Here is a 22,748-nt window from a genome sequence, read left to right on the forward strand (position 1 = left end):
TTTTGAATTTAGCGGGCCATGCAATGAAATACGGCGCGCTAAATGGACTAATCATAGCGCACGTTCTACCCGAGAGATGCAACGAGGGGTTTTATTTGATAATCTACGAGCTTAATGCCCTGAAAATACCTGATCAGATACATCACTGTACGCACGCACAACTAGTTTGATTATTCCATGCCAAAGCGCATTCTGCTACTGACTGAGAAGCAACGTCGTACTAGTGCACGTGTCAACCTGACTGAGGATGAATCACCAAGCCCTCACCCAACTAACGGCCCTCGTCGGGCTGTCTGCAGCGACTAATTCTATACATTTTCAGAACATTTGACATTTCATAAATACCAGCTGTATGTTTTTCCTGATGTTCATTTGTTAAGTAAGGAATTTCAGGTATGTTATGTTCAAATGATAAGGACGACGAGCGAATATATACGTACTTTTCCTATAATAAAAATTGTCACCGGTCGATCGATTGAAGAAAAGAAGAAGAATAAAATAAATTGATTGAAGCTGTAAAGAAAATATAGTTCTTGTATATATGTGATTGTACATAGTGCGGAGCATAGATTTCACAAACAGACGGTATAAAAGTCTGGTAGGGGTTATATAAAACCGCACGATCAGAACATATTTACCTGTCATGTAATGAAAAAGGAAGATCACGAATAACGAGTGCTGAAAGAGTCCGATAAATAGAGGAAACAAGAAAAAAAGTGTTTCTGGAACAAAATCTAGTGTTTCCGTCCACTCTAGATCTGAATTCGTCAGCAGAAATAAGACAAAAATCTGTTTCCGAAAAGTAACCCAGTATTTCCGTCGACGTTCTGTCTGATTACGTCTACGGAAACAAGAGAAAAACGTTTTTCCGGAACGTGACCTTGTATTTCCGTGAACGTTTAGGTATGATGACGTCGACGGAAATATAAATAATTCATGTTTCCGCCACGTTACTATGTGTTTCCGCACATGTTAACATGAAGTTACACTTGCGGATACATTTGTTTGTTTTCCTTCAACTGAAACCTGACGGAAACATGTAAAAAAGTGGTACGGTTCCGCTGTGACCGCAGCAACGGAAACACGAGTAAACGTCACCAAACCGAAAGCGGAAACGCGTGTTGAGCATCGTGTTTCCGCAAGGTTTTCACATATTTCTTCCACGTTTCCGTTTACGGATTCTTGATATTTCTTCCTGTGTATATTATTCGCATCTACTTTAGCGGTAGCGAAATATCAACTTGCTTGATAAATAATAAAACATATAATACGAAAGAAATCAATTTCGAGCAAAGAAAAGCTTCACCACAGCTAAGAGTTGTCATAGGCGAATAAGATTGCTTTGCTGTGGGTGAGATAGTTATTTTCGCCTGCCCTCGAGGGATCAACGATTGAGCAATTCTATCTGGTGGTGTGTTGCATGTGGAGGTAGTGTCTAACTGCACCAGGATTGATTTGCTTAGGTCCTTGGTCACATCCAGTTCCAAGGGGCTGGACAATTAACGCCCTAGGGCCTCGCCTATTGGATGTTGTGAAGTGCTGTAGACAGTTTGGGCATATATTTCTGGTTTGATATCAACCTTAAGGAGATCAGTTTCATACTCCTCCCCTGAACTTTTTTCGGGTTCTTTGTTACCAGCGATGGAGGAACGGAAAGCTGCCAAAGCTTTGCCTTTTGCCTGCCACTTTAGCCTTTGGTCCGCTTCTTCTACTGTTTCTTCGGCAGGAGGCTCGCTGTCTTACCATCCATTGAGCTCGCGCTAATCTTTGAACATATGAATGAACTTTTCACAATTTCTTCGTGGATCTTCCGTGGATGAAAACTGCGGGAGTTGAGCGCAACCCCCTGTCCAGGACATTTTAAAAAATGTTGTTTTGAAGGACAATTTTACCTTTATCTTCAAATCAATGTTTTACAATTTACCAGAAATCCGATTTCAATCGTTCAAAATTTCATTTAAATTCATTTACCTTTCATAGAGTTTTTCTCCTTACACAATACCACATTTTTTGTAGCGACTCATACAGGGGATCAGTTAAATTTTATCGCGACACAACCCAAATCCTCTGACTCCTCGCCTCCGCCCATTCAGGTGATAAGTAATGACTGGTAACTAAGGTCATTGGCTTTGTACTTTGCACCTTTACACGTCCGCGACGTGGAAAGAAACGACAAGGGCGCACCCAAACCAGTCGCTAGACACTTTAATCTTCCTTATCATTCATTACAACATATGGCAGTTTGTGGCCTTTCCTTACATCTTGGTAGTTCGGAAAGCCGCAAAACACCAGAACAAAAATTTATCTTCCGAATCGGCACTCTTAATCCCCACGGTATCAACGAGCGCTTTTCATTCAACTAATTTATTCTTGTTTTCTTGTCACCATATTCCCACCAATAGCGTAGCTCCTCTTTCTGCGTATAAACCCACACACAACCCACAATTCCACCAATCGCTCTGAAGAAGGGCTTACGCTCGGAACATCACCTTTTTTACCCTATACGGTGGCCAATTAACGTTTTTAACTCAGTTGTTAACACTAAATTATCTGCTATACTCTCCCACCGACGCAGCACCACAGTTTCTTTAGAAACTTACCCCCTTTACTAAATCTTGGTTTCAAATTTTAATTTTAATTGCCCTGAAGTCCACGCGTTGCAGAGGGGCCAATTTACAGCTCATAATGGCAGGATCCAAATCCTACACCCCAACTGGTATATTTGCCAAGGCCCGGTTCCAAATTTTAAGAGAAATTCCATGGCCATTGTTTTTAGTGGGGATGGGATTTCTATTAAAATTTTATTAATCCTGCTAACTTCAAAAAAGTTCAGAGGTTCCCACTTCCCCCCCACCACTTTGCTCAAAATAAACATTCCCACTTTGAGAACATATTGTAACATACATATTTGTAAGGGACTAATAGAGATCCTATCACACCCTTGAAGCATTAAAATTGTTAAAATTGAGGTGGCAGGATTCAAATTCTATATCCCAACTCGCAAATTTTCCAAAGTTAACAAGTACCATAGCAAAATCAACAAATTCCCACCTCCTCCTTCCCACTCCCCCTCCCACTTTGAGAACATATTGTTAGTTGTTGAGATCAAAATCGAACAAATCACATCGCGTATTTACCAAAACTCGGTTTTAAATTTTAATTTCCCATTGGCCCATGCGATCGGCTGCATTCAAAAACAGATTTCAATCGTCACTAGTTCCATTGAAACTCACCTTTATGGAGCCTTTCCCCTAACGCAAGCGATTATTAGGAAAAAATAATCAATTCGGACTTTTTTTCATACAATGAATGCCCAAATTAGACATTCCCACCTCATCCCTCCCACTTTGAGAACACATGTTTAGGTCAAACAGAGATATTTTGTTTATTACACTCGAATCATTTATAAACAGCATAGTGTCAAAACAAAGGTTCTCTTCTTTGCGAAAGTTTAAACTGTGTATTTGTAAAAAAATTGATTTCTTTGGAGCTGCCGATGTAAAATCAAAAAGAGGCATGATCCTCGCAGGTGAGCTGCAATTTTACCAACAGCAGAAAAGAAAACTGAGAAAAATTCAGGTTCGGACAAGATTTGAACCCAGGCCTCCCTCCAGAAGTAAATGTCAACTCCTCCGCCCTTATGCCTATTTACTTTTATAGGACGCTCCATAGCCCCTGAATATTTGCTTCAGTTATATTCTGGTCATTGTCCTTCAAATGTTTTTTTAAGTGCGTATAACAAAACATTTAAAAACATTTTATAGTCGAAACGAAGGCTCATTTTACTGCGCGACTTTTCGATATGAATTTGTAATGAAATAAGTTTCTTTTAACTTGCGGGTTAAAATAAAATAAGGACATGACCTTCGCAGGTGAGCTGTAATTTTACCAATAGCAGAAAAGTTGACTAAAACAAAAAATTCAGGCTCAGACGAGATTCGAACCCAGGCCATTACATTTCAAGACTAATAGTGGAACAAAATTTACCTAATTTTCTGTTTTGCTTTTCTTCGACATGAGCACTAAAAAAAACAAACAGCAGATGTGGACTTTTTTTGCCGTACATTTCCAATACGCATCAGTAGATTCCCATGGGAGACGTAGTTTTCCAATAAAATAGGCAAAATTAAAGCCATAAATAGGCAAAATTAAAGCCATAAAGCGAAACAGCTCATATCAAGTGCGAATGACTTACAGCGACTTACGGCGCTTTATTTAGGCAAATGCAGCAAGCGTGGTACATAGCTAAATATGCCTCGTTTTTTAAAGCCGTGGAGCGGAACAGCCCATATAAAACGCGAATGACTTGAAAGATACCTCGTTCTTTAGACGCGGAAAACTTACAAAATTGTTTTTCAAGCCTTAAAAAAAAAAGGACGCGCTTAACACAAGAATATCAAGTACAGTATACGGGATATATGCCTCGTTCTGAAAGCTCTGACGCAAAACAGCCCATAAACAGAAATACGAAATTGCACAATGTCAGCTACCAGAGATCACTCTCTCAAACTATGTCTGCATTTTCCTGTTAGTCAGTAAGATAGTCCTGAACTATTAAACAGCCCATTTCAAGCGCGAATGACTTGAAAGATGCCTCGTTCTTCAAGCGCGGAATACTTCAAATCTCGTTCTTTAAGCCTTAAAAAAAAACACACTTAACACAGAAATATGAAGTACAGTATACAGGAAATATACCTCGTTCTGAAAGCCCTGACGCAAAACAGCCCATAAACAGAAATATGAAATTGCACAATGTCAGTTACCAGAGATCACTCTCTCAAACTATGTCTGCATTTTCCTGCATTCATTTTATTTTACTGACAATCGATATGTCGAGTAGTTCGAGAATGGAAAAGTTGCCGTCGAGTTACTCTTCCGAGTCAGCTGAGTGAAAGGTATTGCATAAAAAAAAATAAATAATAATAATAAAAAATTAATAAAAACGTTCATTTTCTTCATTTGGTTAATTTCACATAATTCCGTCCATTCCAAATACGCTACTAGTCTGTTTCAAGAGGGGAAATTTGTCGAAATCGTATTGCGGGTATCGGTCTTTTTAACCTCTCGAGTTCGCGCCCCTTTTCGTCCTGGCTTTTTTTCGGTTATTTATCTCCTCTGAATGTTTCATGATAAGAAATTGACCACTTTATAATTATTTCCTTAAACCATACAATACAAAAGCGTTTGAACACAGAGTTGAGTTCAAATAGAGTTTGCTTGTGAAGTGTCTTCAGCGGTCTTGCAGCCGAGGTTTAGTCAAGTAACCATTAATTCAGTATCTTTTTTTCGGTTTATCGAATTGGCGATCGCGTCAAATTTATCACTACCCTACATCGCTTAAGGGCATCGTTTCATACTGCCCAAAAGCCCAGCGCGTCGGAGAGTGCAGATCGGTTTTGCACACTGGAGTAAATTAGTAAGTTAAAGGGAAGGATAGACCTCAAAAATTTAGAATACTCATAAAAAGTATTGGAAAAATTGTTGTAAGGTAAGCCCTGAAAATGTTTGTCATTAGGGCCCGATGATTTCCAAGGGTGAAGATCAGAATTCAGATTCAGATGATTTTGAAAACGATCGATACACCAAAAAGTGTAAACCAGCACCTTGAGTAAGGTTTTATTTCAAAAGTTGTAGAATTAACTAAAAAGTTGCGTGAACATTGTGAAAACGCTAAGGAAAGGAAAGCCTATGTTAATAAAATTGCTTTATGGATCTGTGATCTGCGTTCTCAGTTTTCGTTTACCCGCCAACATCGCTTGGTTATTTTGGAAAACTAATGAAGCTGAATGGTGGGAGATCAATGATGTATGGCAACTATATGTATCCTTTAGAACTTTTGATAATGAAAAGCCGATTAGTGTAGTCATCTTGAGTGAGAACTTTCCATCTTATCCTATCTTGTCTCTAAACTTGCCCTTTCTTTTGTTTGTGTGACACTTATGCCTTCATTTTAGACGTAATTGAAGTGATGTGCGTTTTCTCTGGGGAGACCGATTTTTGAGCTTTTAGCGCAAAAACCATTGAATTAGGGTGTAAAATAATTTTATCCTTTAAAAAACAGCTTGGTTAATAAACAGAGTTAGTAGTCCCCGCTCTTCTCACTCTGGTCTATACTTTTTTGGTAATTCTATATTCGAGAAGAAATTGACACTATTTGCGTGCTTTACTAGCTCCATGACCAAATAATTAGTTTAAAATGCATGCAGTTAAAAGGCTGCACGCGCGCAACACGTAAATTTCGTGTCATTACACGCACCTGCAAGTGTGAGTTTGAAAAAACATATAAATTAGACAAATCATTTAACTAACTTAGTTTATAAATTAATTCAAATAGTACGCGCGCTCTGGTTGGCCATAAAACCATTTTACATGAGCGTATGTAAACACGGTTTTCGTTCCTCTTTCATTAGCTATTTTATAAAAGAAATGTAAAATGGTTTCCGTGTTTACATAGCCTATGTAAACACGAAAACCATTTTACATTTCTTCAATACACATTGAACTTGTGTACTGAGACAATTGGATTCACAATTTTTCGCAAGATTTTTGACGAGCACGAGCATATATAACTGCACTTTGATGGGTTTCTTACGAATTAGAAATGCCAGTATCAAGACTTAAAAGATTAACTTGCACTGCTTCCGCTTTTCTTCGAACAGTTTCTTCCGATTGCCACGAGTTCACTCGAAGATTTGAAGTTAATGATCATAAAATGGAATTTTTGAATTAAAAACAAACCAAAATTTTGGAGCACTCCTCCCGATCAAAATCATTAAACAAATCGCACAATATTGTGAGTCGCCGGGCTTCTCGTTTCATTGGTATGCACCACTTGCAGCTAATCAGCATATTTTTAATGTCAGATTAAGTACGTCAGACCACAATTCTCTAATTGTACCAAGTGTTTAAATATCGAGTAGAACGCGATCGCAAATAGCCACGTTTAGCGTGCTTCACTAGCTCCATTATCCGGCTTGATGATTGGTTTTAAATGGGTGCAGTTAAAAGGCTGCACGCGCGCAACAAGAAAACTGCGTGTGAGTACACGCACTTGCAAGTGTGAGTGGGAGATGCGTGTAAATTACACACATCATTCAACTACAACTCATTAAACGTGTGTACTGAGACAATTGGATTTACATTTATTCGTAAGATTATTGAATAGCATGAGCTACTAAATGCACTTTGTTGGGTTTTTTATGAATGAGAAATGCGAGTGTCGGGACTTTGAAGATTAACTTGCACCTCTTCCGCTTTCCCTAATGGTTTCTTCCGATTGGATGAGTTGACTTGAAATCTGAATATACTGATTTTGGAATGAAAAAGAAAAAAAAATTGTGAAGCGCTTCCCCAATTACAATCATTAATGCTTCGATGAAAGTTTTGATGGGCTTTCTAAAATTCGTTGCCAGGCGCGTTACCAAATCGTTAAGCATAAACGATATCAAGAAGTTGTCTAATAATTTGTTTGCTGAATTATTCAACCTGCAAACCCATTAGCTTTACTTTAACTGTTCCAGGATTTTACTAAAACACATGTTCCTACATGAATAATGAATACCACACAGTTTCTAGAACTCTAAGCTATTGGCATAGCAGGTGGCGTAATACACAAAACGATCGCAATGCAACATCATTTAACAACTCAACTTCGAGATAAAGACAAATGTAATTGGAAACATAGTGTTCTTAACAATATCAAGTAATCGGCAAATAGAGACACTTGCATTTTAAAGAGCATTAAAGAAACGTCTGAACAACCCGTACTGGATAATGATGGATAGAAAAAATCATAATATGATCCCCTCGCCTCTGTAGAGAGAAAAACGACAACAGGAAGGACAACAAGGACAAAAACAGCAAAAAAAAAACATTAAATGCTCATTTAAATGATCTTTGTATTCTTCTTATTAGGATTTGAATTCTATCCAGTTCTTTAACCTGCTGTAACTATTTAATCACGCTTTTTCATATGCCTAATCTTTGTAGTTACTTCTATGGCAACCAAATAGAAAATCTACCGCCTGGAGTCTTCGCTAACAACACCGAGTTGACTTACCTGTAAGTAAAACATTTGTAGCTTCATATTTGATACCATCGATACTATTTTATTTCAAACTTTAAAAATTGTGTTTTGTACAACACTTATTGTTATATTTTGTAAGCAACTAATGTTGATTCCATTCCACCTATAATACAACACACGTTAAACTGTGAAGATCTAAATTCAGATTATTCAGAACATATTTTTACCCAGTCCAGGGTAGTAACATCAATAATAGCATTTCCAAAGTTATCCCTACCATTACTTTTTATATTGTCGAGAAGGACATGATTTATCTTTTATCTTTAAATCACGTTTCTAAACTTCACCAGAGATCATATCTCGATTGTTCCTTATCTCGTTACATTTACCTAATTTTCTGTTCTGTTTTTCTTTGACCTAAGTAGTTAAAAAAAAGGGAAAAAAAGGAATAAACGAAATACGCCTCGTTCTTAAAGCCATAGAGCGAAACATCTCTTTTCAAGCGTGAATGACTTGAATTTATACCTTGTTTTTTCAAGCCTTTTAAGCAAAACAGCGCTTTACGTTAACATATGCAGTATGCATGAAATATGGCCCGTTTTTTAAGCCATGAAGCTAAACAACTCATATCATGCCTCATTCTTAAAGCCCTAAAGCAAAACAGCCCATTTCAAGCTCGGAAGACTTGATATATTTTGTTCTTCCAGCCATTTAGACAGAACGGTACTTAACGCAGAAAAATTGGATGCACCTTAAGTAAAATATGCCTCGTTCATAAAGTCATGAAGCAAAACTACTCATTTCAAGGGCGGATCACGTGAAGCATATCGTGTTCTTCGACCCATTAAGCGAGACCGCGTTTTGCACCGGCATGTGCAGTATGCGTGAAATATGCCTTTTTCGCCAGACCATGAAACGAGATTGTTAGATATTGAATTCGATAGAAGTAAAATCTGTTCTATTATCTTCTATTCGAGGTGAACGAAGCTGGTAAACAGAAATATGAAATTGCACAATGTCAGTCACAACAGATCACTCTCTCAAACTATGTCAGCATTTTCCTGCATTCCTTTTATTTTTATGACAATCGATATGTCGAGTAGTTCGAAAATTGAAAAGTTGCCATCGAATTACTCTTCCGAGTCAGCTGAGTGGAAGGTATTGCATGAAAAAAAATGGCAAACGTTCATTTTCTTCATTTGGTTAATTACACAGAATTCTGTCCGTTTTACATACGCTACTACTTTGTTTCAAGTGTGGGAATTTGTCAAAATCGGATTCCGGGTATTGGCCTTTTTGGTACTTCCTGAAAATGTTTCTCATTAGAGCCCGATGATCTCCAAGGGTAAAGATCAGAATTCAGATTCCAATAATTCTGAAAACGATCGCCGGATACACCAAAAAATGTAAGCCAGCGCCCTGAGTTAGATTTGATTTCAAAAGTTGTAGAAATTAATCACAGCGATGTATGAACATTGGGAAAACGCTAAGAAAAGAAAGGCCCAGGTTAATAAAATTGCCCTACGGAAATGTGATGTGCGTTCTCAGTTTTTTTTTTTTTTTTTTTTTTTAGCCAAAGTTGTTAGGTTATTTTGGAAAATTAATGAAACTGAAGAGAAAGAGATCAGAGATTTCTATAACGTACTGTATAGGAATTATAATTATGTATCCTTTAGAAATGTTAATAATGAAAAGCAGACTGAGGTAGCCACCTTGTCTCTCACACTTATGCATTCGTTTTAATCGTTAGTGATGTGATGTGATGTGCGTTTTCTCTGCGGAGACCCATTTTTTAGCTTTTAGCACAAAAACCATTGAATTGTGGTGTGCAGTTTAAAATAATTCTATCCTTAAGAAAAAAAAAAAAAAGCTTGGCTTAAACAGAGTTAGTAATCACCTCTCCTAACTCTGGTTTATACTTTTGTGGTAATTCCATAGTCGAGTAGAACACGATCGCAAATTGACACGTTTAGCGTGCTCTACTAGCTCCACGAATATATTAGTAAACTGTAACGCTTCTTTTGATGTTTTCTTCACGGACGACGAGATGGTGAGGTGCTACACGTCAGGAACTAAAGGTTTCCAGTAATTGGATAGCGGAAAATTAGGCTTTCTTGTGTCCGTTTTACAAAGAAAGTTTGACTCGCCATGTTTTAGTGAGCAGTGGGATCAGATAGCCGCTCGCATTAATACGAAATGTAGAGGAAAGAGGAGGACTCTTATTCACAGACTTAAGAAAACTAGTTTGTTTTCAAAACACTGAGATGGCACAATTAGTCCATCATTTCAAATAGGAAAAAAGTATAGGTCGGTTAATTGAACAGATTTTTTAGCCATTGTTTAACAAAACCGCGTTCTAAATTATTTTGATTTTGGCTATTCCTAGCATATGAACATTGCTAGTTATTAAGAGAATAAAAAAGGCATAAAACGCAGACTAGAAAATCATTCATCTGCCCAAAATAAGGCATTTACAAATAGGTTAGGTGAAGACAGTCAAAGGAATCTATAACGCCTAAAGTTTGGCAAATAGATTGTCAGTTAATAAAAGATGACGCTACTGTTGCACCATAAGGACTGTCGTACTTGTCGTAATGCCTCGGAGACTAGCACAACAGACAAACACGGTAAGAACACAGTTTACCCTCAACGAAGTAGCCATTTGCTTTGAGTTATACAGGTTTGTTTTAATTATTTTAAAGAGCTTGTGCTTGCTGCCTTTAAAAGTTCATGCGTGATTTCAAGAGCAGAGGACTTTGCTCGTTCGGCTCGTGTTTTAAAAGCTGTTTTAAGAAAATGAGGAATTCGAAAATGAAGGAAAAAACTCAAACACAGTTTTAAATGATGGACAACAAGTCGAAATATTCCTTCATGTTTGGCAAATTAGTTGCATTGGATATTGAGTATCGCATATCGGCCGGGCGTATCAGTGAGCTAAAAAGCCTTACAAGCTTAGGACGTACTTCTTGTACAAATCGAAAGCAACTTTAACTTTCAGAGGCGTGTTATAAAATTGGCGCGGTCTCCGTGCTATATTGTGCAAAGTTGCAAGCAGTTATTTATTGACCACCTTCTAACAAAGCTGACGACATGAGCATTGAAGCGAGCATCGAAAGAGTTCATTTATTAAATAAAGAAACTTTGATTGTTTCCGATATCAACATCGACTTCAGAGAGAAACTAGGCTATGGTTAACATCGCCTTGCGAAAGGACTTCGTAATTTGCATTCCAAACAGCTTGTGGATTTCATTACACGCCCCGTGAATGGCGCTGAATGTGATCCGTGTAACTATCGTCCAATTTCAGTGTTACCGGTTTTGTCGAGAGTCATTGAGCGCCATGTGCACATCTTATGCACTTTTCTCTGCGATAATAACTTGATTTTTTTAAGGCAGTCTGGTTTTCGCAAAAACCTCAGAACTGAAACTGCCCTCATCAGGATAATCGATGACCTATTTAATTTGGACAAGGACAGGGTCTCTGGAGTGGTGCTTATTCACCATTGCAAAGCATTCTATAAGGTCGACTATGAACTATTACTGAAGAAACTGGAGGCACATGGCATGGTGAATACGGAGCTTAAATGGTGTCAGTCTTATTTGACCGGAAGGAAGCAAGTAGTTCACCTGAGTGGAAAGGAGTCAAGTGGGGCGCCGATGGAACGTGGAATTCCTCAGGGAAGTATTTTAGGCCCAATATTCTTCATACTATTCATCAACGATCTACCACTGCATGTCAGTTCACAAGAAGACCTCTATGCTGATGATGGTACCCTTGCAGCATCTGCTCACTTTAATAATTTACTTGAACTTGAACTTTCACTAAATATCTCCGCAAATGAGATACGTCACTGGGCTGACTCAAATAAACTCCCAATCAACGAGTCAAAGGCTAAAGTCTTAACGATCACCAGAAAGCACCTGGCGTCTAACATCAATAATGCACTTGTTGTCCACTCCAACTTGTTGTCCGCAACACGCAAACTGCGTTCGTTTCCTACACGCAATTGCAAGTCTGACTGTGCGATGCATGTAATTTACACGAAATCTGGCAATTACAATTCATTAAATGTTTTAACTGAGACAATTAGAAGGAAAATTTTTTGTAACATTTTTGACGAGCATCAGCCAGTAATATAACTGCACTTTGTTGGGTTCCTTATTAATGAAAATGCGAGTGTAAAGGTGGCTGGTACCAGTTTCCTCACAGGGGAGTTGGTCACTCTCATGCGTCACGCGCGAGAGAAACGCGCGAAGGAAGCGCGAGATTTAAAAGGCGTAAAATTCACAACAAACATGGCGGCGCGAGGCTTTCTTCGATCTACGCATTTCTGTCTTATTTTGTAAGAAGTTTGCCCACCAGAGTGTATTTGATGTATTCAACGGCCACTGCGTATGCAGGAGACAGAAACGAAAATAAAGAAGGCGATTCTCGGCGACATAAAGGCTGCTTCGCATCGAAACGAAAAATCCAATCGATACGAAATCTCGTGATAGCAAAAGGAAAGAGAGAACTCAAGTGAAAGAAAATCTGCCAGAAGAAGAGAAAGACTGCGAACCTCCAAGGAAAATAAAACGAGGTCACAACAGGTAAGTTATGTGTTACATCGCTGTTGCATTTTGGCTGGTTCGACTGAGATTTGTTACGTTTTCTTCTTTCCTTTTATTCTTTTGATTCTTGATAATCAAATACCCGAAATCAAATAGCTAAGCAAAATTTTTATCATTACAGCACACTGAATACGAGGTTGATATTTGAGGTACAAGACTGATTGAACTTCCAGTTCTTCGAAATGAGTTGAAATCTTGCTCAAGCTGCAAAAGAGATAAGTTCCTGTAGGAGCCTTAAGAAATATTTTTCTCAAAAAGAAAAAAAAAAAAGACACACAAAACAAAATAAGTCGATAAAAATAATAGATCTTTTTATAAATCTCATATGAGTATATTAAAATGTTTGTCTCTGGTATTGTTGTGTAAGGTGGGTAAAATAATTTTTAGGTAAAATAAAATATTTTAAAATATTACAAGTATTGTTTAACACAGTGCAGGAAACTTTTTTTAGCTATTAAGTATGGCATTTAGACAGGCTCAAATATGACTTTTCTTGCTGGTCAAATTTCAGAGTACAATATCTTACCTCCTGTCATCTTGAACTTCCACTTTCTTAAATTGTTTGCTTTCCTCAAACTATTTGCTTCTATGCATAAATAAATGACTTTGATCACTAGGCCATTTATTGCACCCACAGGTCCATTATCCCTTACAAACATTATGGCAGAAAAACAAAGTGGTCTCAGTAGTATCTTCAGCATTAAATGCAGCTTCTGTAGTCACGAAAATGAAGTAAAATCCTCTGCTGAACACAGAGCTGGAAGCCGTGGTCCTCTTGTTAATGATATCAACACAAGTGCAGTATCAGGATCCCTCCATGCTGGCATGGGGAATACCCACCTATATAATTTACTCTCTAGAATGTACCAACAAAGAATTTTAACCTGTTTAAAAGAAGAGAAAGAGAAGTTGGAAATGCCCTAGAGAAGGTTGCTACAGACAGCTGTAAATTTAAATTAAGTTTAGAAAAAAAATTGCCGAGAAATATTCTGGTCTATCTGCAGACCATCTCCCTGGAGTAGCTGTCTCCTATGATATGGGTTGGCAAAAAAAGGGGAAGGGGACACAACTCTGCGACTGGTCATGGGGCTGCCATAGGTCTCGCTGCTGGAAAAGTTGTGAGTTATTCCACAAGATGTGTCGAGTATGTAGCCATAACAAATTAACTGGGAAAGAAAAAAAGCATGATTGTTGAAATAATCACTATGGTCATCAAAATTAATGGAAAGAGATGTTGCTTGTGAACTGTGGAGAAAAGCTCCTCAATCTGGAGTCAAATTTTCAATTTATGTCGGGGATGATGACTCAACAACCCTTGCAGACATAAAGAACAAAGTCCCTTATGGTGTTGAGAAATGGTCCGATGTTGGTCATGCCAAGAAATCCCTTAATACCAGATTATACAATCTTAAGAGACTGCTTCAAAGGATTGAATTGCTCAATTCTCAGTTCAAAGGTTATAAATTACATCACTGAGTGCTTCAGTTTTTGTGTCAGCCAAATGTGGGAGATCCTGAATCTTTAAAGCAAGGTCTCAAAAACATTATTCCCCATGCCTTTGGGGAGCATACTTGTTGTAATGTTTCATGGTGTGGTTTCAAGCAAAATCCTGTTGCCTACAAACATACAGACTTGCCAAATGGCAAAGATCTTTTTGGAGATTCCCTAAAAATAGCCTTAAGTGACATTCTGGACCAATATTCTACTGACATTGTAGTGAACAAACTGACCCCACGTGTTAATTCACAGAGAAATGAAAGTCTTAATAGCACCATTGGTTCTTAGAACTCCAAAACTCATTTTTATGGAGGCAGTGAAAGTAATGATTTTTGAGTAGCATGTGGGGTGGCACAAACCAATATTGGATACAACCACATTGGAAAAACATTAGAGATTCTTAATATTGAGCTTGCTTCTCTCTATTAAAGACATGCTGAAGCAATGGACAAGAAGCTTTTTTATGACAAACAACAAAAAGAAAAAAAGAAATTCAAGAGAAGGCGTAACCAGTTATCTTAACAAAAAACCTTGCAAACACTCAGGAGGGAAGTCAGTGAAGGGGTCACCTATGAGTCTTCAGCAGGTCTAAATTTGGACCCAACAAATCATGAAACAGTGTCACAAAATGTATTTGAAATGCCTACAGAAATATCACTCACTGAGCTAAAAGGATAAATGAAGAAATAACACCACCCTACACTATAAGGCCAAAGATTGTGCACTTACAATATGATTCAAAACAGAAATATTAATTCGTTATCTTTGACACATAAACGACTTGCACAGGGAAGCTAGCTGAGATGTGCGAATTGTCTGCTGTAAGTGGAAATGAGAAACATGAATTCTCCACTTACATTCTCCCAAAAGCAACCTAAGTTACAGTGCCTACCTTGTCAATGGCCTGACCATAAAGACCATAAAAGGAGTAAGGACATTGTGCCAAGGAAACATTTCTGTCGAAAGTATAACCATAGAGGAAGCACTTGGTGACTTCTGACTCTTATAACTAAAGTCAAGTCTTCTGAGCGACATGAAAATCAAATAACTGTTTTAATTGGTCATTATTCGGCAACGCTCGATGTCCCTACTCTCCTGAGAAATAGTGATGAAAACTTCAAGGATGGCATTACTGATATGAATGTCTACTTTGCGGATAGTCTACATCTGATGAAAAAACTGATTAAAAACAAACATAAAGCATCTGAGCTCGATTCTAGTAGATACTGCAAACCAAACCAAAGAAACTTTTATAACCATTTGTTCAAGGAACAATTTGACGCCCATGATGCTTTAGAAAATGTCAGGGCGCTGAGAAAAATTCTTTTTGGATCGTCATTAAGCCTCTCCAGGAAAAAAAAATCGTTGAGAATTCCAGTATCATCAGTGCTCCCCACGCAGTGGCAAACATGCTCTACCGAGATCAACGCCACGAACTTCTTCTAACATTCAGTGACAACTTGTTCAACGTAACTGACACCGGACCAATTAAAAGATCAATGGCACAAAACATCGCTGACAGTGATCTCTCTTATGATGACCTTCACAAACTGTACACAAGGTTACAAGGTTTGGTAGAAGAGGACTAGTCGCCATATTGTCTAATCCACCAACAACTTCATCGGCGAAGACAACACAAGTCACACGGACGAAGAGGATATTGGCCGCCATAGTTAGACACTTCGAAGAAACCAGGAACGAAGAATAAGGAGAGATGCCCGAAAAAAATCTCAGGCATAACGTTTTACTTGTTAGGAGACTCGCAATCTCTAAACAAACATTCCGACCGAAGCGCCAAGCAACACGTGTTTTCCATTTCAAACTTTCGCTCGTTGTTTTTCAATAAAAATATGGCTAATATAGTCAGAAGCTGGAAGTATATCTTTCAAGGTGGGCCCGGAAGGCTGTTTTTAACGGCTGCTGAATGACTTTCTGAGCAGTAAACGTTTCTGAAAATCAGATCGGATGCAGTAGGAGCTCGCGCGAGCACACGCAATTGTCAGCGGTAGCCGTAACAAATCATGAACAACTGTCGATATAATGGCATCCGGATTTTTAAATGCGCGAGAACGTGCGTGGGAATTGCTAGACTCACGAAAGCTTTTGCATGAAAAAAATGTGCGGTGACCCCTTCTTTTTAATGTTCCAATATAATAATAACATTGAAAGGAATCATCAGAAAAAAATTAGGAAATTCTACGGAAGGACATTTGCGATGCGTGAAAATTGCCTTTTTCTAAATTCTCTGAAATTCCGCTCCATATAAAGTCTTTGTGCATTTTCCGTTTCAAGTGCCAAAAGCGGTCACTAAGAAAAATCACGGGGTCGCCGAGTTATTTTTCATATTATTTGAGCCACAAGCTAAAATAGGCGTCTGAATAATCCTATGAAAGTGTTGCCATGGAAACTGCTGGTGACGAAATAACACCTATTTTTGGATAACCAATGGTTATATACTTCAACCCTGTAAAAGTGTTCAACTGGCCTTGGTTAGTTTTTTTGTTATATTCTTTCAAAGCAACAGACCATCAAAAAGATGAAAACTGGTACCAGCCATCTTCACTTGCACTGCTTCCGCTTTTCTTCAAACAGTTTCTTCCGATTGCCATGAGTTCACTTGAAGTTTTGAATTTAATGATTGTTCGGAAGCGATAACGAAAATCTCCTTAAAAGCAGGCACGTTTAATCGGTTAAAAGACGGTAAAACTGAAAAAAAATGCGACTAAAACTGAAAAACACACACGCGAGAAATCGTACGCGTAACTTGCGTACGAACTGGTAAAATTTAAATGTCTCAGCGCGCGCGCGCGCTAACCGCACGACACGCCATTCCCGTACTATCTTCTTAGCATTTTCCCCCTCCCAACTCTGGGAGGTAGTCCTAGTGTGTTCCTAAATAAGGAATTAAAAATTAATACCAAGTGGAATCAGTTTATTAATTCGTCTCACGACAGTTTTGACGCCACACGCAACTTTAGCAACACGGGTGTGGCCATCACGTCCAGGATACACTTCGGCAATTCGTTCTAACGGCCAACGTCCTCTTGGAGTATCGGGCTGAATCACAAGAACTACATCTCCAACTTTTAGGTCTCGGAATTCTGAAGTCCACTTCGGTCGGCTGTTAAGGGCAGGAATACATTCCTTGAGCCATCTCCTCCACACTCGTGAAATAATGCCCCGGAGCTTTCGCCATCTTTGACGCGGAGGCAAAGGAGTGGTTTCAACGGAGTCAGGCACGAACTGTCCCCCCATTTGGCCCTGCAAGAAATGGTTAGGGGTCAGTGGAACATCTTCTCGTGGATCTGAACTCTGATAAGTCAACGGACGGGAAATTTAGAAGGGATTCTACCCCAGCGAACACAGTGATCAGCTCCTCATCGTTTACATGTTTACACCAGTTTCTTCCGATTGCCACGAGTTCACTTGAAGTTTTGAATTTAATGATCATAGAATGGAGTTTTTGAAGTAAAAGCAAACCAAAATTGTAAAGTGCTCCCCCATCACAATCTTAAACAAATCGCACATATTGTGAGCCGCCAGGCTTCCCGTTTCATTGGTATGCACCTCTTGCAGTTACTCAGCATACTTTTAATATCAGACTAAGCGTGCCAAACCACAATTCTCTAATTGTACTAAGTGTTTAAATATCTTTTCAAAGTTTGCAATCGAAAAACTCTGACAGACATTTCCAGGACAGAAAAAGATCAGCCATACACGGAGGAAAACAGAATCCTCTCGCCTCTCCAATGGGAAAACAACGAGAAAACTATATCTATAACAACAACATAAACAGCACAGCAAGACGTTGAATGATCACCTAAATTATCGCTCTATTTTTCTATTTGGCGTCGTTGAGTACTTAACATGTTGTAGTTATCTAATCTTTAATAAATTTCAAAATTAAGTCGCGGAAGCCTGAATGGTAAGCTTTTAAAAATCGTACCTAGTTTTGGATAACCTTGACCGATCTCTAATTCGGAGAAAAATAAACGTTTTAGTCGCTCATCGATACACTTAAAAATAATTTTTTTGATTGCTTAAATACCCAACCTCAATGAATTTATGCTACATTCTATTTCTGTGGGACTTGTGAGACATCCAGCCAGAGGTGTCAACACTAGCAATACCGAATTGGCCGAATTGCAAAAAAATGAAATCATAATTCCAGGTTTATGCGTAGAGAATGTTTTCATTTCTATTTCTGTTGAAACACCTTTCTGTTGAGAGACTTTTTGCACATTCCCAATTCCCCATTCCCGCTTTTAACAAGATCCACCTTTCTACGGATCACCGCTGACAGGCAAAACAGTGTATGACTGGATAACAGCCCTTACAGGCGTGAAGTGGAAACAAACGCCGACAACTCGAGAAAATTCAAGTCCCTGTAGGGATTTTCCATGCTCAAAAGTATAGAAATCTGGAAACAAGTTTGCTTTTTTTTTGTTTGTTTGTTTTTTCTATATCGAACGATGTTTGATCAACACTTTAGGTGTATTGAGTTCACTGATTTACTAAATTTTTGTATATTAAGGACTTCAAAAAAATTTTAAATATTGTTTAGACTCATTCCCAGTTTAGTTTATCCAACCAAATAAAAAAAAAGGAAAAAAAAAACAGTCTAATGAACAACTCGAAATCATGTGTTGTTCAGAATCACAAAAAATGACTTATTATCCTAAAGTCACGGTTCTGAAGTTTACCTGAAATCCGATCTCAATTGTCGTATATGTCAAGACTAGTCAGAGGAATACAATCTACCTCTTTTTGTTGTTTTGTTTCCGAGTCCAAGTTATAATTTGAGTTTGACTTCGAGTTGAACTTTTAACGCTAAAAAGAAAATAATAATAATGATAAAAAATTACCAATGGGCCTACGTGGAATTGAAGAAATAGTTATTTCTTCATGACAAGGGTGTCAAAAAACCTCTGACGTTGAAAACTTGCCTCTCGCCATTCACAAAATTTGTATGCAAAGTTGAAAAGTGACCTTGTTATTAAGAGAGGAAGAGAAAAAACCAGGTCAGGGATAATTTGAGAATGACAGTGTTGGACATAAAGAAACCGTAGCACTCTTTTAACTTTACTATTTAAGCGTAGATCTTTACAACAATAACCAGGTTTGATGGCTTGAAGAACTTATCAAATTTAAGGGCAGGGAGTACTATTTGGATCAACGTACTAAAAATGCTTTTCAGTAGCAAAATTCACTGCATAATAGTTAATTAGAGCTACAAATCGCACAATGTGGTGTGTCGCCGGATTTCCCGTTTCAGTGGTATGCAGTTACTTCCAGTTTTTCAGTACTCGAAATTAAGAATGCCAGACTATAATTCTATAAATGTACGTGTACAAAGAGTCCAAATATCTCCCGAAGTTTGAATAAAACACCCAGGTAGATATTTTCAGCACAGAAAGACATCAGCCATATAAGGCGGGAAAATAAAATCCCCTCGCTTCTCCTGAGGGAAAAGCGACAACCAACCAATAATCACAACAAGAGTAAAAACAATCGAACATCACACACACTACTTCAGGGGTCTCTACTTAATTCAGAACCTCGACACAAATTATTAACTATAGAAAAATAAAAATTAAAAAAAAACCCATAAAATTTAAAAAAGGAAAGAGAAAGAAAACATTTTCACACAACCATAAAACCAAACGAACTTAATATTGAAGAGCTGATGTATCGAGCAAAGGAATGGAGTTGCATTACTGCAGCAAGAGTTTAAACGTGTGATGTTAGAATTATCATTAAATTAGTTTTAAAATTGTTTTGAGGTAGCCTAAACAGTGAGCATTTTAAAAATCACCTAGGTTTTTACAACCTCTTCTAACTCGCAGTCAAATATATAAGCGGTTTAGTTTCTCGTCGGATACGCTATAAGAATTATTTTACGCTAAACCTCAATGGTATTTTGCTACATTTTTATTATATGGGATTTGGAAGACAACCAGCTGGAGAAGATACCACCTGGAGTCTACAATAGCAATACTGAGTTGGCCGAATTATAAAAAAATCAAAGCATAAGTTCATGTTTGATACTTAAAGAATGTATTCGTCTCTATTCGTGTTCAAACACCACTTGCACATAATTTTGTCAATCACCGAATGTGAGTGAAATTGTACTCACACCGGTTGTCGTCAGTCTTGAGGCTAATTGATTTCTGGAATAAGGTTAAGGTTGCCGTATTTTTTGTTTAGGATGTAATTATTTATCAAATCTTGAGAAACCAGTTTCTCAAAAAAACACTTATTTTGTAGGTCGCTAGGCGGAAACAAGATTACGAAGTTGCGTGGTGATTTATTTACTCCATTAGTGAAGCTACGGACTCTGTAAGTCAGGAAGCTCATTTTTATATCGATCTACCTTAACTTGAAAGGATATTAACTTTTGCTTTAGATATTTCCACGCAAGTAACAAAAGGAAAAACTTGCACTTCGCGCCCGACTCGCGCTTGCCTCCGTTCGCTTGAAAACCCAAAAAATCACGCCAGTTCTGAAGGTTAAATGCTGACCTAGATATCGCTTTATTTTTATTGTTGGTATTTGGATTGCATCCAGAACCTAGAGCCTGATTATTTCCGAGGGTAAAGATCAGAATTCAGATTCCGATGAATTTGAAAACGATCGATACACCAAAGAATGTAAGCCAACACCTTGAGTAGGATTGGATTGATTGCGTGAACATTGTCAAAACGCTAAAGAAAAAACAAAGCCCATGTTGGTAAAATTGCCCTATGGAACTGTGATCTGCGTTCTCAGTTTTCGTTTACCCGCCAAAGTCGCCAGGTTATTTTGGAAGCTAATGAAGCAAAAAAGTGAGAGATTAGAGATGTCTTTAACTTACTGTATGGCAAAGATACGTATCCTTTAGAACTTTAATTTATGGAAAGCCGATAAGTGTAGCCATCTTGCATTTGTGTGAGAATTTGCAGCTTATTCTACCTTGTCTCTGAATAAGCCCTTTTAGTGGTTTGATTCTTTTTCTCTGGGGAGACCGATTTAATTTTATCCTTAAAAAAAAAAAAAACAGCTCGGTTTAAATAGAGTTAGTAGTCCCCTCTTTTAACTCTGGCCTATACTCTTCTTGTAATGCCATATTCGAGTAGAATGCGATCGCAAGTTTACACGTTTAGCGTGCTTTACAAGCTCCATGACTAAATAATTAGTTTAAAATGCATGTAGTAAAAAATGCATGCAGTTAAAAGGATGCACGCGCGCAACACGCAAACTGCGTGTCACTACACGCATTTGCAAGTGTGAGTGTAAGATGCGTGTAAATTACACGAAATCAGTCAACTACAACTCATTAAATGTGTTTACTGAGACGATTGGATCTACATTCATCCGTAAATACTTAACGAGTATCAGCAAGTTACTGGACTTTGTTGGGTTTCTTAATTCTTAGTTGCTGAAACCTTTGTTTCTATTGCGGAATCGTAACAGCTAACACGTGCTTGCGTAGAGGGGATCATGACGTTTACTGCTGTTTCCGTCGCTGCCGAAACAGCGTAACCGGATCACTTTTCTACATGTTTCCGCCAGTATTCAGTTGAAAGCAACATGTGTTTCCGGTGACGTAATCTCTTGATGACGTCAGCGGAAACAAACGAAAACTTCTCCGAAACCCCTTTGTTGCATGTTTCCATCGCGCATCTACACTCATGTAACATTTACTTGGAATGAGCTTTGGAAAAATTTCTTTAATACAAGGACACATTGCTCTGTTGTCTTTTGCCTGGGAAAGTTTTTCTTCCGCCCATTTTCTTTTCGGCGTATATAATCATGTTTTGTACCCGACCTAAGCAGTACAAAATATAGTAGAGAGACTTGAAATATTAGCTTGCATCACTTCCGCTTTTCATCAGACAGTCTTTTTCCTATTGCGACGAGTTCACATTTTTCCAGAACTCTCCACTAACGCCAACACTAGACACATACACTTGAAGTAGTATAGGCAACTGAGGACTGAAATGACACAAAACAGGGCCCTGAGCGATAAACTTCTTGGACTCAACAAAAGCTTTGCCATGTGAGTCAGTCCACTGGAAGGGAACGTCTTTGTAGGTGAATTTTCTTAAAGCCTTGACCACATCACTCAAGTTTGGACAAAACCTTGCCAGAAAATTCAGCATTCGGCATACTGAAAATTGCTTCTGCTATGGTTAGGGCTGGGCTGACACCTTGAAGTTGAGCTGGAATCCCGTAAAAATCACTTTTGGGGTTTTAAACTTCTACCTGGCTGGGTTGAGCTCGAGTTCCACTTGTTGCATTCGCAGCAGGAAATTGCGAAGATTCTCACCATGATCTTTCTCGGCCTCCTCCTGTGTTATTCCACATCCATATTTAAGAACACGATCCGCAATGTTACAGAGACCTTTTATTCCTGCCAGGGCTTACTGCTGTCTCGTTTGATATTCCTCGTTTCGCTAGAGACTCGCTAGGGCAGACGTCGCCACCAGTACCAGCCAAAAGGAGTATGAGAGATTGTGGCTAAGCTTCATTAGTGATCTAAAGTATGTTGGTGAAACCAGATATCGCATCAGCTACCACAAAATAATTTGCACCATTCAGTTGTGGCAAAATGTCCTCAAAACGGGGAATTTAC

The 22,748-nt window shown here is 38.3% G+C and overlaps 2 pseudogenes; both read left to right on the plus strand.

Annotated features, from left to right (window-relative positions):
• Positions 1-22,748, plus strand: part of LOC136280154 (uncharacterized) — a 249,422-nt pseudogene that overhangs the window by 151,474 nt on the left and 75,200 nt on the right.
• On the plus strand, positions 13,298-16,076 carry LOC131799680 (uncharacterized; annotated as a pseudogene).

This window comes from Pocillopora verrucosa, chromosome 1 (assembly GCF_036669915.1).
Source record: "Pocillopora verrucosa isolate sample1 chromosome 1, ASM3666991v2, whole genome shotgun sequence".
NCBI classification, from domain to species: Eukaryota; Metazoa; Cnidaria; class Anthozoa; order Scleractinia; family Pocilloporidae; genus Pocillopora; species Pocillopora verrucosa.